The sequence below is a fragment of the Elgaria multicarinata genome, chromosome 9 (genome assembly GCF_023053635.1).
Source record: "Elgaria multicarinata webbii isolate HBS135686 ecotype San Diego chromosome 9, rElgMul1.1.pri, whole genome shotgun sequence".
In the NCBI taxonomy this organism is placed as follows: domain Eukaryota; kingdom Metazoa; phylum Chordata; class Lepidosauria; order Squamata; family Anguidae; genus Elgaria; species Elgaria multicarinata.
Genome location: NC_086179.1, coordinates 57,983,200 through 57,995,374, shown reverse-complemented (window position 1 = coordinate 57,995,374; position 12,175 = coordinate 57,983,200). Strand labels below are relative to the sequence as shown.

Below are 12,175 nucleotides of genomic sequence, written 5' to 3'. Positions count from 1 at the left end.
TTCATGTACTGCTTTCCTCAGGCTCATTTGTTATTGTTCCACCCTGTTTTGCTATCATTGATTGACCTTTTGTCTTGCATAGATGTTTTGCACTATACATGGCCAACTGACCAGGATGTATATGTGTGTGTGTGTGTGTATCTGACCTGCTTGTATACTTTCAAAAGCAGTTTGGTCTCCTGAGATTGGGAATTCATGAATTAGGAAAACACGAGCTCACTGACGTTCTCTGAATTCCATCTCAAAGCTCGCTCTGAGCCTGTATCAGAGTCAGAGTCTGTATCAGTTTGTAAGTTTTGTTTTGTCTTTCATTTTGGAAATCTGTGCATATTTTTGTAGGAATTTTTTCAAATATATACTTCAGTTGTGTGCGTCTTTGAAAAGTACACCTTCTTCTCCCGTTGGTTAAAGCACTTTTGTGTGCATTTTCCAAAAGTATGCATGCTGTTGAACAAATGTTTGTGGTGTTTGCAAATTATTCTGCCAGCTCATAAATGTACCAACTTTTACCGTAGATTGCATCCAAGGCCATGCTTGGTCCAGAAGGTGCAAACTGGGTAAATCCTGATTGGAAATGAACTGAAACAAATCTCTCATACATCCCTAGTTGAGATCCCTAGGCAAAGAGTTTCATAATATGGTGTTAAGCATTGTCACCTGGTAATATCTGAAACCTGAAAATCAAGTTTTTAAAGGTACAGAAGCATGGATGCATAAAAAGAAAGGGGGGAGTTGGTAAAACCACTATTGGTAACAAAGAAGGTTGTCAACATGTCAATTCACAACCCTATTAAAAGATACCAATAATTCAACATCAGTTTTCATATTCAGTTTATGCTTTCAGATACTTGCGAAAACATCTAGTTTCAATACAAATCCACACCAGAGTCCTAAGTGAGAAAAGATCAGTGGTTAAGTGTACAAGTTAACTTTGGAAATTGAAAACAAACATGGAAAGCTCTTTTTATTTCACCTTAGCTGGCAGGATGTACAGCTTAGAACTACAAAGTAACACTGACAGGTTTAATATAAGTATAAGAGGGCTTCTGAGCTGCAGTTTATATTTCAAAGTCCCACTGGAGGCTTCAGGGGACTTTTTTATTGTTCCAATTCTTTCTTCTAGTATTTCATATGACATCACAGGAGAATGTTTATTAGCCAGAACTGTAAGTCAGACGTGTGCCAAAACTTCCAAGCAGAAATAAAAAGCAGAACATGTCTTTACGCAGGTACCACTATCTTCACAGGGGGAGGACGGATAAACCCTTTTCACTCCATGTTAAAGCCAATATTTCAACATGCATTATGATACACCATCTCCAGAGAAGTACTTTCAGAAGACACCAGCTTGATATCCAACCTCATGCTGAGGTTGTTATCACTGTTGCTTGCTTCAAACTACGGGGGTGTGGGACAAAGTTTCTAAAATGGAGCATTAAACACATGCATGCACAAATGCACACACACACACTTGAATTTAAAAAAGTAAATTGTGCATGCTCCCACCCCTGAAAGCATTGTCTCTCTTCAGTATGTTCCTCTGGAAATACACCTGGCAGATTTCTCAAAAAACAATGATCCTGGCATCCTGCTGTAACAGCTGCCTCCTTCCACCATAAAGGTTGACTGATTTTCTCACCAGAGAAAGCAGCTTGCAGGTGTGCAGAAAGGGATGTTAGCTGTGCCTCTCCCACAGGTTTCAAAACCCCTTTCTTCATCTAAACAGGTTTCTTCTATCACTGCTGGATCTGATGGAAGTCACACATTGAGTCTGTCCTTCTGTATAAAAGGAAATCTCTTTTCATGGGTGTATTTTTTTCAAAGTTAAGGAAAGAATATTTTATGGTTTAAATACAGTCTTTGTTATAGCAAGCAGTAGCCTAGGTTAAGCACCTCTTATCATAAATCCACACAACATTTGGATTTTGTGTTCACTGTAGCCCTGTTAAGGTGTTCTGTATTTCTGTTCAGTAAATTGATTGATTGATTACATTTATATACCGCCCCACAGCTAAAGCTCTCTATGCAGTTCACAAAAGTTAAAACAGTAAACATTAAACAAAGTATACAAAAAAAATTAAAAACCCATCAGGAATATGGTAGAAGGGGAGCACTCTAGCCCTACTTCCCTTCTTCTCATGCATCTCAGTTAGCCTGCACTTGTGAAGGGTGCCTGTAGAGGAGAACATCCTGTATTCATAGAGGCTCTGCATGTGAATGCCAGAAAAATCAACATTCTCAATTACAATGGAGAGCTTCCATGGATACAGGAGGATCTCCTTTTCAGAAAGATACCCTCTGTGAGTATGGGGTGATGGAAACACCCAAGGAGCAGGTGGGGCTACAGCGAACTCCCTCCAGCCCACTGACAGCTTCCTCTTCTTCTTTTTCAAGGGACAAATATCAGGCAGACTTCCTGAAAATAAGAAATTCTATCCTCAGCCTTTATTCTATGGGGCAACATATTACAGCCACCTCCCCAGTCTGTGCCCTGGCCTCCATAGTCAATGTAACTCTACATAAGCCTAATTTCTGAAGGGGTTTTAGGGGTGGGGGAGATTCAAACACCTTGTGTTGATTTCCCATTAAGTGGGAGGAAAGAAACGTAATAGATTAATCACACAGGTGGATAGCCAAGATAATAGCAATAATCTCACACTGTGGAGACTTGCTGTGAGGCTATGTTTTATTGTAGCTGTCTTGCCCCAGACCCTTTGGCTGTCTTGAAGTCAGCCAAACAGTTTTGTCAAAAAAAACCCAGTTGCTTGTTTTTTCACCTTCACACCAGGAAACAACTACAGTCAACCACCATCATCCATCCCTGTCTAAGGCAATAATCAATAAAAAGAATTAGACCACTGGTCTTGCCTATGGGAGGGGGGGGAATCTACTTTAATTTGAACTGCTAGAATTCTTCTGAGGTTAGAAATCACTGAACAAGTGAACAATGTACTCTGGAATATGTTCCATATGTTAGGGGATTTCATGCTTTCTTGTACATTCTGATTTTTTAAAAAACAAACAAACAAACACACACACAAACAAATATTTCTATTTTTCCTTCCCTGTAGATTGAAACATTTGCATTGGTAGTAGCTTGGTGAGCTAGAGCTGACACCCATTCCAATAATGGCAGTAAAAAAATAATGATTCAGTAGATAAAAAGCTGTAATTTTATTGAACACCCTGGATCTTCTAACCTACCACAATAAAGACACTGTAACACCTAGAGCATCATCAGATGAGTGTTTTATCGCACACTTATTACTGCCCATTCATGTTTTTTGCACGTCCTTTAGATGCTCCTTTCACTCATTTTTCCATCGCAAAAAAAGACCTGGAAAATCTGGGGGTGGGGAATCTTTTTAAAGCAGAATGTGCCACCATTTCCTGCTGTGTGCAGGAAAAGCAGCACAATAAAATCACCCACTGAATGGACCACATGGTCGTTGCTGCTGCTTCTTTCTCTCCCCATATAAAGAGATCATGTGGGACAGCAGCAGGACACCATAGCGATGGTATGGAAATACAACAATCCCCCGTCTGATGATGCCTTTAATTGTAATTATAATTCTGAAAGGTGAAAACCTCTAGGCAATTTTACAATATTTGATATTTAGATAACATTGTTAAAAAGAAATGCATTCTTCCAAAAGGTAGACTAAGAGCACTTCATATGTTCCCCCTTTCCCATACTGAAAATCCCGGTCTTCTGCACAAGAAATAACATCACATAGGTGTGTTTTCAATGCCTGTACATGATGTATTAGAAAGTGATTGACAATGGCTTCCTACCATGCCATGGCTCCATTCAAACATCACACCAAAACACGCCTGAGGAAGTTTAGTGGGATGTTCTCTGAATTGACAAACCATCATTTGTGACTGGCCAGCAATTCAGAATAATATTTTTTAGCAACCATGGTTTGAATTGGGTTTACCATATATGGTTTGTACTATAACTATGTTTTGGTATGTTGTATGAATTGATTAATTTATTTATTTCCTTTACAGCATTTATAAGCTGCCCTGTAACAAAATGTTCTTCAGGCAGCTTACAACATAATTAGCAGGCTGTAGTTCCAGCAGCTGCTCTACCTCTGGGGGCCCTGAACCACAGGAACAGGAGTACTAAGCAGATGGATAATGAGACCAAACAAGCAGCTCTGCCTAAACCATAATTTGTCATTATACTTGAAAGATCAAACCACGGTTTTTATTCTAAACTATGGTGAGTGAAATCCATGGGTTGTTGTGGTGACTGAATTGAACCCTTATGTACATAGAAAGAAATATAACATCTCATGATGATTTCACTCTGAAAAATATGTGAGTTGGCGCCTCTGGCATACTCTCTAGAGACAGGAAATGTTCATCCAATGGGGTTAGATAGCCGCCAAACACGTCTTGAATGTGTCACTTCTTTCCTCTCCATACCCCCACATGACTCAGTACACTAAACAGAGCAGCTACTGACCTTTTGAAATGATTTCTCCCTAGCTCCTCACAGCTGGTCTGGATGCTACCCATGGAGTAAATCTTCATCATGAAAGCACCTTCATTCTGCTCATAATCCATTCTTAAAGCCAACTAAAGAAGAAGAAGAAGAAGAAGAAGAAGAAGAAGAAGAAGAAGAAGAAGAAGAAGAAGAAGAAGAAGAAGAAGAAGAAGAAGAAGAAGAAGAAGAAGAAGAAGACAATGTTTAGGGGTTTCCTCTTAATTTCCTTACAAAACATTAAATTTTGTAAGGACATATTACACATTAAATCAAGATACATTAAATCAAGGTCTTTCTTGACCAGAAACCAGATGGTCACCTATTCATTGGTTCATGAAGTCTATGCCAGCTTAAACTTAGTAAGGGTTGAATGCCCCAGGAGAAACCTGCCAAGCCAGTTACATTTGGCATGGTTTTGTGAAAGCCTGCCAAGCCTGAAGTAAATAAGCAAGAAAAGTGAATAGTAATCCTGTTTTTCCCTTAAGTGCTAAATAGATTTTTTTTCCCCAAGGAAAAGAAGCGGTGTTGTAAATTATGAGCCCCTTATCTAGCATGTTCAAAATACACTTGCCACGAGAGATGCGTGGGTGGCCTGGCAAATACCCATTCAGTTTCCATTTGAGGGCAGTGAGAGAAAATCCTTTATTCATAAGTTTCAATAAGCTTATGGTTGGATCTATAAATAAGCACCAAATGGATTTTGTGGGATGATTTGATTTCCATTTGATTCCATTTTCGAATGTTAGCAATGCTTGATTTTCTCATTCACACTTCCAACAAATGGCAGATACTGTGAAATGTAGACATAGAATATTGCTGAACATAAAATGAGAAATTAGTCAAAGGTGATGCCTTAGAAACAGTTTTCTGCTTGTAGGTGATCTTTTAGAAAAATGTTGCAACAACATGGTCCACTAAAGATTGTTTAGCAAAACGGTACAAACATGGCAATTTAATTTTAATAAAAGATAATGTGGCAGTAAAAATATTAAGCTGTGAGTCAATTTACCTGGGATTAATACAATTAACCGAGGACAGGATGAAGGTGGAGAACATAATATACCAAAACCCTGTCCTACTCATTCAAAGAAACAAGATGGACAAATGGTTTAATCATTCCCCAGAAACATTCTTGCACACTTCTAAGTTGCTTCTTTACTGCACAGAAGTACTGTACTGCCCAAACTGACTGATACCCACACAATTCACTACAGAAGAGGACAAGAAAAAGGAAGGGAAATGTAAGAGTCAAAACAAAAAGACCTTGTCAGGCTTTTAACAGGCTTTGGTTAACATGAATAAAATTGAGATTGCTATAGAAGCTCCATTGCTTTAGGTGTTCAATGAATGATAATATAAAAATATTGATAGATCAACACTTGGAGTCAAATCCAAGTCCCACTTAGAGTTCAGTGTGCTATGAATCATACCCTGAAGGTATTGTTAGCAAGTTGCTCAGCTCTAGAACATGCACAGATCAGGTAGGGGATAGTTGCTCTAAATCCTCAGCCTACAAGCCCTCCCAGCAGTATGGATGTAATTTCCATTAATACCAACGTTTCAAAATGTATGCATTCCCACACATCATAGTGGACCTTTATACAGAAGAATATGAAGGTGCAAGCAGCATTTTGTGCAATTGTGAGTGGGATTGTAGTATTATATGAATGTCCTTTTTTAAAAGAAAATTAACAATGAGGGGACATACTGTGCTATGACAAAAATATTTTCTTTTTTTCTTTTTTGCAAGCCCTTAAGGGGAAAAAATGGCATGCATTTTATTAAAAATTAGGAGATCCTTTGGACAAGATAAGATCAACTTACCAAACAGCAAATGAAAGTATTAATAGTCTCAAATTTCTGTTTTCATGTGGTTAATACTGGGCAAATATATTAACAATTTAATGTAAATCTTATGCTATCTTCGACAGTCGTAAGTCAAGCATAGCAAAATATGAATCAGGTGTTAGACAATTGTTCCCTGTTTCATTTCCCAGAGAATGCAGGCAGAGCCATGAAAAGGGGTTGAGCTCAATTATGTTTTATATTTTACTTAATATTTACTTTATATTTTACTTAATAAAAATATATTATTTTACTTAATATATGTTCCAGAAAAAGTTATGGGCCATTGAAGGTTCTCAAGAATTAAATGTTAAGGGTGAAGTGGACAAGTCACATTCCACCATTATAACCAGAAATTAGGGGACGGTAGGTTCTACTGCTTATACTTAGAAAACAGAGGATTGATTTGAAATGTGGGATGGCAGTGTAGGAAAGGTTGGGCTTGAAGATGGTCTGTACTCATTTTTGAGGTAAAAACAGTAAGAAATGGCTAATGTTTAGGAGTTTAAAGTTTGACAAGAAACTCTAGCAATTTGACAGGTACTGTCAGGTTCCCACCCACCCCATAGACTTTGCTGGGATTAAATTTATCAGCTGATTGCTCCAACTATACAGTCTTTGGGGAAGTGGTTTGCTGTGTCAGGTCAGGGGGAAGGTCTGGCATGTGCTTTGTCCTAGTAGTACTATAAGGGTTACATAGGGTTTATTGAAAATGCAATAATCCACCCCATTTTATTCCACGGAAGCTCATAAGGTCTTTTTCACATGTCTCCAGTTGGCCAAGAAGGAGGGGATATAGAATGAGTGAGTACAGCTGGTAACTATAGAGACAGAAAAGAATGTTATGTAAGGTAGGAAGGTTCAATCCATCTATTTCTACCCACGAAAGAAGTTTTCAGAAGAAATCTGAAACCACCCAACCTTTCAGGCAAGGAGACATTTCTTCAAAAATAAAGGCCAAATATAAAATAAACTCTGTTCTTGTTCTTGAGAGAAGTCCAGAACTACACTGTTTTCCAGACAGAACCCACATTAGTATAGCGTTTAAACACCAACACCACCCAGGAAATATTGTCATTATACCTCTGGAGTCAGTGTCTGTACTTGATATGAGAATATGTTCTATGTGGATGATATTGGTTCCTGGTTGGGTACATGTAACATGGAATGTAGTTTCAGTTGCCTGATAGCTTAATTTGCGTAGACTCCCTGTGTCTGTTCCAGTAAACAGACAAAGCTGGGACTTAGAATCACCAGTCTTCTACTGACAGCCATGTAGCTCTAAAATAGCAGTGAGGCCACAACATATGACATTACATCCTATCTATATTGCTTAAATAATAGGCAATGATCAGCCTATTAAGGGCACTACCCTTAACAGCTATTATTTCCCAGCGTCTTGGAACTTGAGTGAATATGGAAAATCCTTAACCCAACACATGAAAGCTGAAAGGTTTTTTGTTAATTGAATATTAATGAAGTATTACCTATGCCGTAACTGAAAACATATGATGAGATGCTTCTCTGGCATTGATCAAGGTTGAAGGCATGTCCATGCCAGAGATCCACTTGCAACAAAATGAATAACGCACAGTAAAGCAGAACTTTAAGGACCTGTGCTATTCCTTGCACTTTTCAATGTGTGATGCTCCTGCAAATTGAAATGCCACTTGGAGATTTAAATGGTTTCTCAGTTCTGGCAATCAATCAATGCAGACACTAATGTGCTGTCAGAGGGGAGACCCTAATGGTTTACCTTCCCATAGAGAAGAAGGATCCTTACATGTATGTGGGTTTCTTGTATATGCACATATTGAAACTTGAGGGTAGAAGCTTTTGTGCCCAGTTTTTCCCCTATAATTTTGTGGAAGATAGTGCATATGATGCTTCCACAGATGGTTGTTTTGTACATTAATCAAACTCCTACTAGGGTGTGAACAACATATTGTGGTAAAATTAATTTTAGCACAAATCATTGGACTCAAACATTGGTGTCAGAAGTGAATCTTGGCAGATGTCGCACCTTGTGTTACATTGTTCATTTTTCAAATTTCAGGATAGGTGGTCTGTTTTTATAAACTCCAACGTAATGCCAGCGTGTCACTTGAAGTGCATTTATAACGCCTGCCAGAGTGGCTCGTGCGGTTTCAAAGATGAACAGCATGGAAAGCGGGGGGAGGGAGTAGCTTCATTAGTTGGCATTCTAACCATAGTGCCAGAATAATGATCACCACTTGCACCAATGTAATGCTGCACACAAAAGCCGTTTGTAACAATATGCAGTACTATATTCAAAGCAAAAGCCATTGAACCAATGCAGAGCCACTCAGGACAGACTTATGTGGATAGGAGGAACGATAGGTTGGATCCAGAGTTGTGTGAAGCAGAACTCCATTAACTGAATGATCTTGTAGGTGGAAGGTGGGGAGGCAATTTTTACAATGTCTCCCCCCACCCCACCCCAGGCTCTGAAAAACTACTCTTGAGAGTTGCCCCCTCTACAGAACAGTGTGTGAATTGAGACTGGGGACTGCAGTGTGAAGCAGGAATCTGTGTAGTCACTGCCCTACCCACTTATTCTATTGGGAAGGCTCTGCTGGAGCCCAGTTCCCAACACCAAGGGAAGGAGCCCTTCCTTTCACAGAGGGTCAAATCTGGATCCAACACACCACAGGACAGAAGTGCTCCTTGGAACATGACGTTCATACCCCTTCTCTCACACAAGGGTAACATAAGGGCGCATCACATAAGACTGTGCTTCCATGACATTCTCTGAAACACAGAACTTTTTTACAGGTATTTTGGCAGGGAAATAGAGCACACCTGTTATGTCCAGGGATGGGAAACAAATTCATTTGGTTTGCATGTTAATATAAATTTACCTAATTGGGCATTTTCAAATCAATATTCAAACTGAAACTAAATTATACTTTAAAATTCACCCTTCTTTGAATTTTGCAGTGGAGTCAAAGATGTGTACAAAATGCTTATTATAGGGGAAAATGCACACACAAATGCATATATTAGTGAAAATATTCAAAATAACATGCATTATATTAGGAAAAGTGCTTCCAAAAACTATATATTAGGCAAAAATGCATGCATTAGGAGAAATGCATAGAAAAATACATGCACATTATTATGTGAAAATGTTCTTTAGAAATGTGAAAGTTCAGGACAAAGTGAACTTAAGATAGGAAAAGTTCTGAGAGTTCAGAGTAAACCAGACATAAGATCAAAAATTGGAACTGAATGAAACCAAAATTGCCAGATATATTCATCCCTATGGCATATTATACAAGACTACACCACTCCAGTCATTCATCACCTTACACAAATAAAGAGAATAAATATGGAGAGATGCCAGCAGGAAACAGTGAGTCTGAAAAGAGCACAGCAAGGGAGGGAAGGTTTTGAGATAGGTGATGGAGAACACTCTAAAAAGGGCTTCAAGCACATACATCTAGTTAGAGCAAGGATGAGGAACTTCTGGTTCTGGAGGGATTCAAGTTCTGGCCTGTCAGTTTCTCACTAGACTGCACCCTCTCCTCAAATCTTCTCACCTCTCCCAGATGAAAATCTGACATCTCTGATCAGCAGCTACAGTATTAGAGCACAGAAAACAAGATTAGCAGCTGTATAACCCTGTATTTTCAGAGTTCTTACTGGGAAGTCCAGCTCTTCAGATGTAACTGTGTATACAAAGCAATTCCAGACAAGCGATAAATATCTGGAGTGCTGGAATTTCAATCATGGGCCCATAAAACTGGGGAACACAGAAGCCTCTCACACAAGGGTGTCACATGAGGCCACATCACAGTAGCCAATGAAATCCACAGATATAATATTTTCTAGAGCTGGCAGAAGTAACTACAAGTAACCTGTAAGGTGAACATAACATGAGCACCAAAAAGGAGCAATGTTGGCTGGGGCATGCTGGGAGTTTTAGGACATTTTTCCTGTCTAAACATGTAAATGATGCCTGCCCCCCCCCCAAATTTTTTTTCCACTTTTCAGAATCAGCCATTTCCGTTAATTTATTTGCACTTTGAACTACATTGGCTCATGTGGTATAATCAAGTTGCTATGGATAAACCCACCTATAGCCGCATTCCTATTTATGTTTGATCTTAAACCCATATTTCCAATTATTATGGACGAGTACATTTAAGGAACATTTAGAAAAAGCAATCTCTGTTCAGATGGTGCTTTCAAAGAAGCAATGTGTTGTTTGTGTTTGATGACCCAAATAAGGATTGTGTAACTTGGTAGAGGAGAAAAAGGAAAAGTGCATTGCTAATGCTACTGAAGTATTTAAAGCAATAAACAAGCTACACAATCTAAACCTTTTTTAAAAAAAGAATAAAGCCTTGTTTGAAATTATTTAACAGCTGGTTTCCCAAGGAATGGATTCTCCTACTGAGAAAAAAGAATTAAGAGTTCGGAACCCTGCAACTTGAAAATCAAACAGAAATGATGTGACCTTTAAAGTCTTTTCAATTTAGTCCTGTATTAGCCTAAAATCTCTCTCTCTCTCTCTCTCTCTCTCTCTCTGTGTGTGTGTGTGTGTGTTTCAAATATATTAAATGTTACCTATTTGTGGAGATGTTGCTGTCATATCAGTAGAAGAAAGTGTCGAGGAAATCAAGCTGGGTGGTTCTTTTACTCTGCCCATAGGTATAGGAAAATAGCTCTATAAATCATTAGCTATATAAACCATGAAGTTCATGGCTTCCTGCGTCTTTAAAACATGTTTTTAATGCTGAAATTGCTTTCACAATTAAGTTGATGCTGAAACTGTGTCACAAGACAGGCGGTGTCCACTCCAGCAGTTGGAGGGTGGAGTAAGGTGTCTGCAAGGCAAGATAACCGAAAAAAAGAAACAGATGGAGATGTTTTTCCTGTAGCTGTTGCAATACCCATATATGTAGTGTATTCTAGTCAGAGAAGTACTCAAACTCTGTACATGCCTAAATGCTTTGCTTCTCATTGGTTATTACATTACAGAGCTGTCTGTCAGGGATGCTTTAGGGTGGATTCCTGCATTGAGCAGGGGGTTGGACTCGATGGCCTTGTAGGCCCCTTCCAACTCTGCTATTCTATGATTCTATGATTCTATGATTATGATTGGTAGGAAAGTTCTGCCAGTGTATCTAAGGGGAACTGACCCTATAAATATGTTAGCCTTTCCTAAAATTCTTGGGCAGTTCATCAGGTCGTCTGAGACTGTCACCCTGCAGCACTGCTTGTAATAAACCTTCTAAAGAGAGAGAAATTGTGTCTTGAGAGTCTGTGACCACCACTCAGCGAACCACAGGGACCCGTGGTTTCGGGTCCCACCACAAAAGGAAATAGGATTTTCCCTCTTCACTGAATGTTAAACTTGATATATCCACTGTATTCTACACATCTATTGTATTCTAATGGTAGAATTGCCACCTTTTTCTGGCCAAGCCCCTCTGTAGGGATTGAGGAATCAATCTATTTCTAGTTCATGTCACTTTTACAAATGTTCATTCATAAGTCTGTCCCATCCCATTTTCACAGTACTCGGCAATTATCCAAAAGAGGAAAAAAAAAATTAAAATTAAATACATATTGTAGTGGTTTAGGTTTTTTTTTTTTAAATCAAAATATGTATTTCAAAAATACATGTTGGTGTTTTCAGAGCTGAGAATTGCATCACCAAATTGGGTTGAGAGCACCTGAAAGATACCTGTGTTCTGGTCTGACAATTTGTCCAAGTGGTGTGGATCATAACAGTTCATAATGAAATTCACAAAGATTGAAGCCCTGTGCAGGTGTTCACCAGTGCATGCATACACACACACA

General features: G+C 38.8%; 1 long non-coding RNA gene across 2 annotated transcripts; it reads right to left on the bottom strand.

Annotated features, from left to right (window-relative positions):
• Nucleotides 1-918: 918 nt before the first annotated feature.
• LOC134404156 (uncharacterized) lies at nt 919-11,072 on the bottom strand. 2 transcript variants are annotated; one of them, XR_010025852.1, is made up of 3 exons: nt 10,937-11,072; nt 4,478-4,590; nt 919-1,779 (listed from the first exon to the last, which is right to left on the bottom strand). It is a non-coding gene; the product is annotated as an uncharacterized LOC134404156 (long non-coding RNA). The 2 variants fall into 2 exon arrangements; XR_010025851.1 differs by lacking the exons at nt 919-1,779; nt 4,478-4,590 and adding exons at nt 4,858-4,932; nt 9,805-9,943.
• Between the last annotated feature and the right edge of the window lie 1,103 nt (nt 11,073-12,175).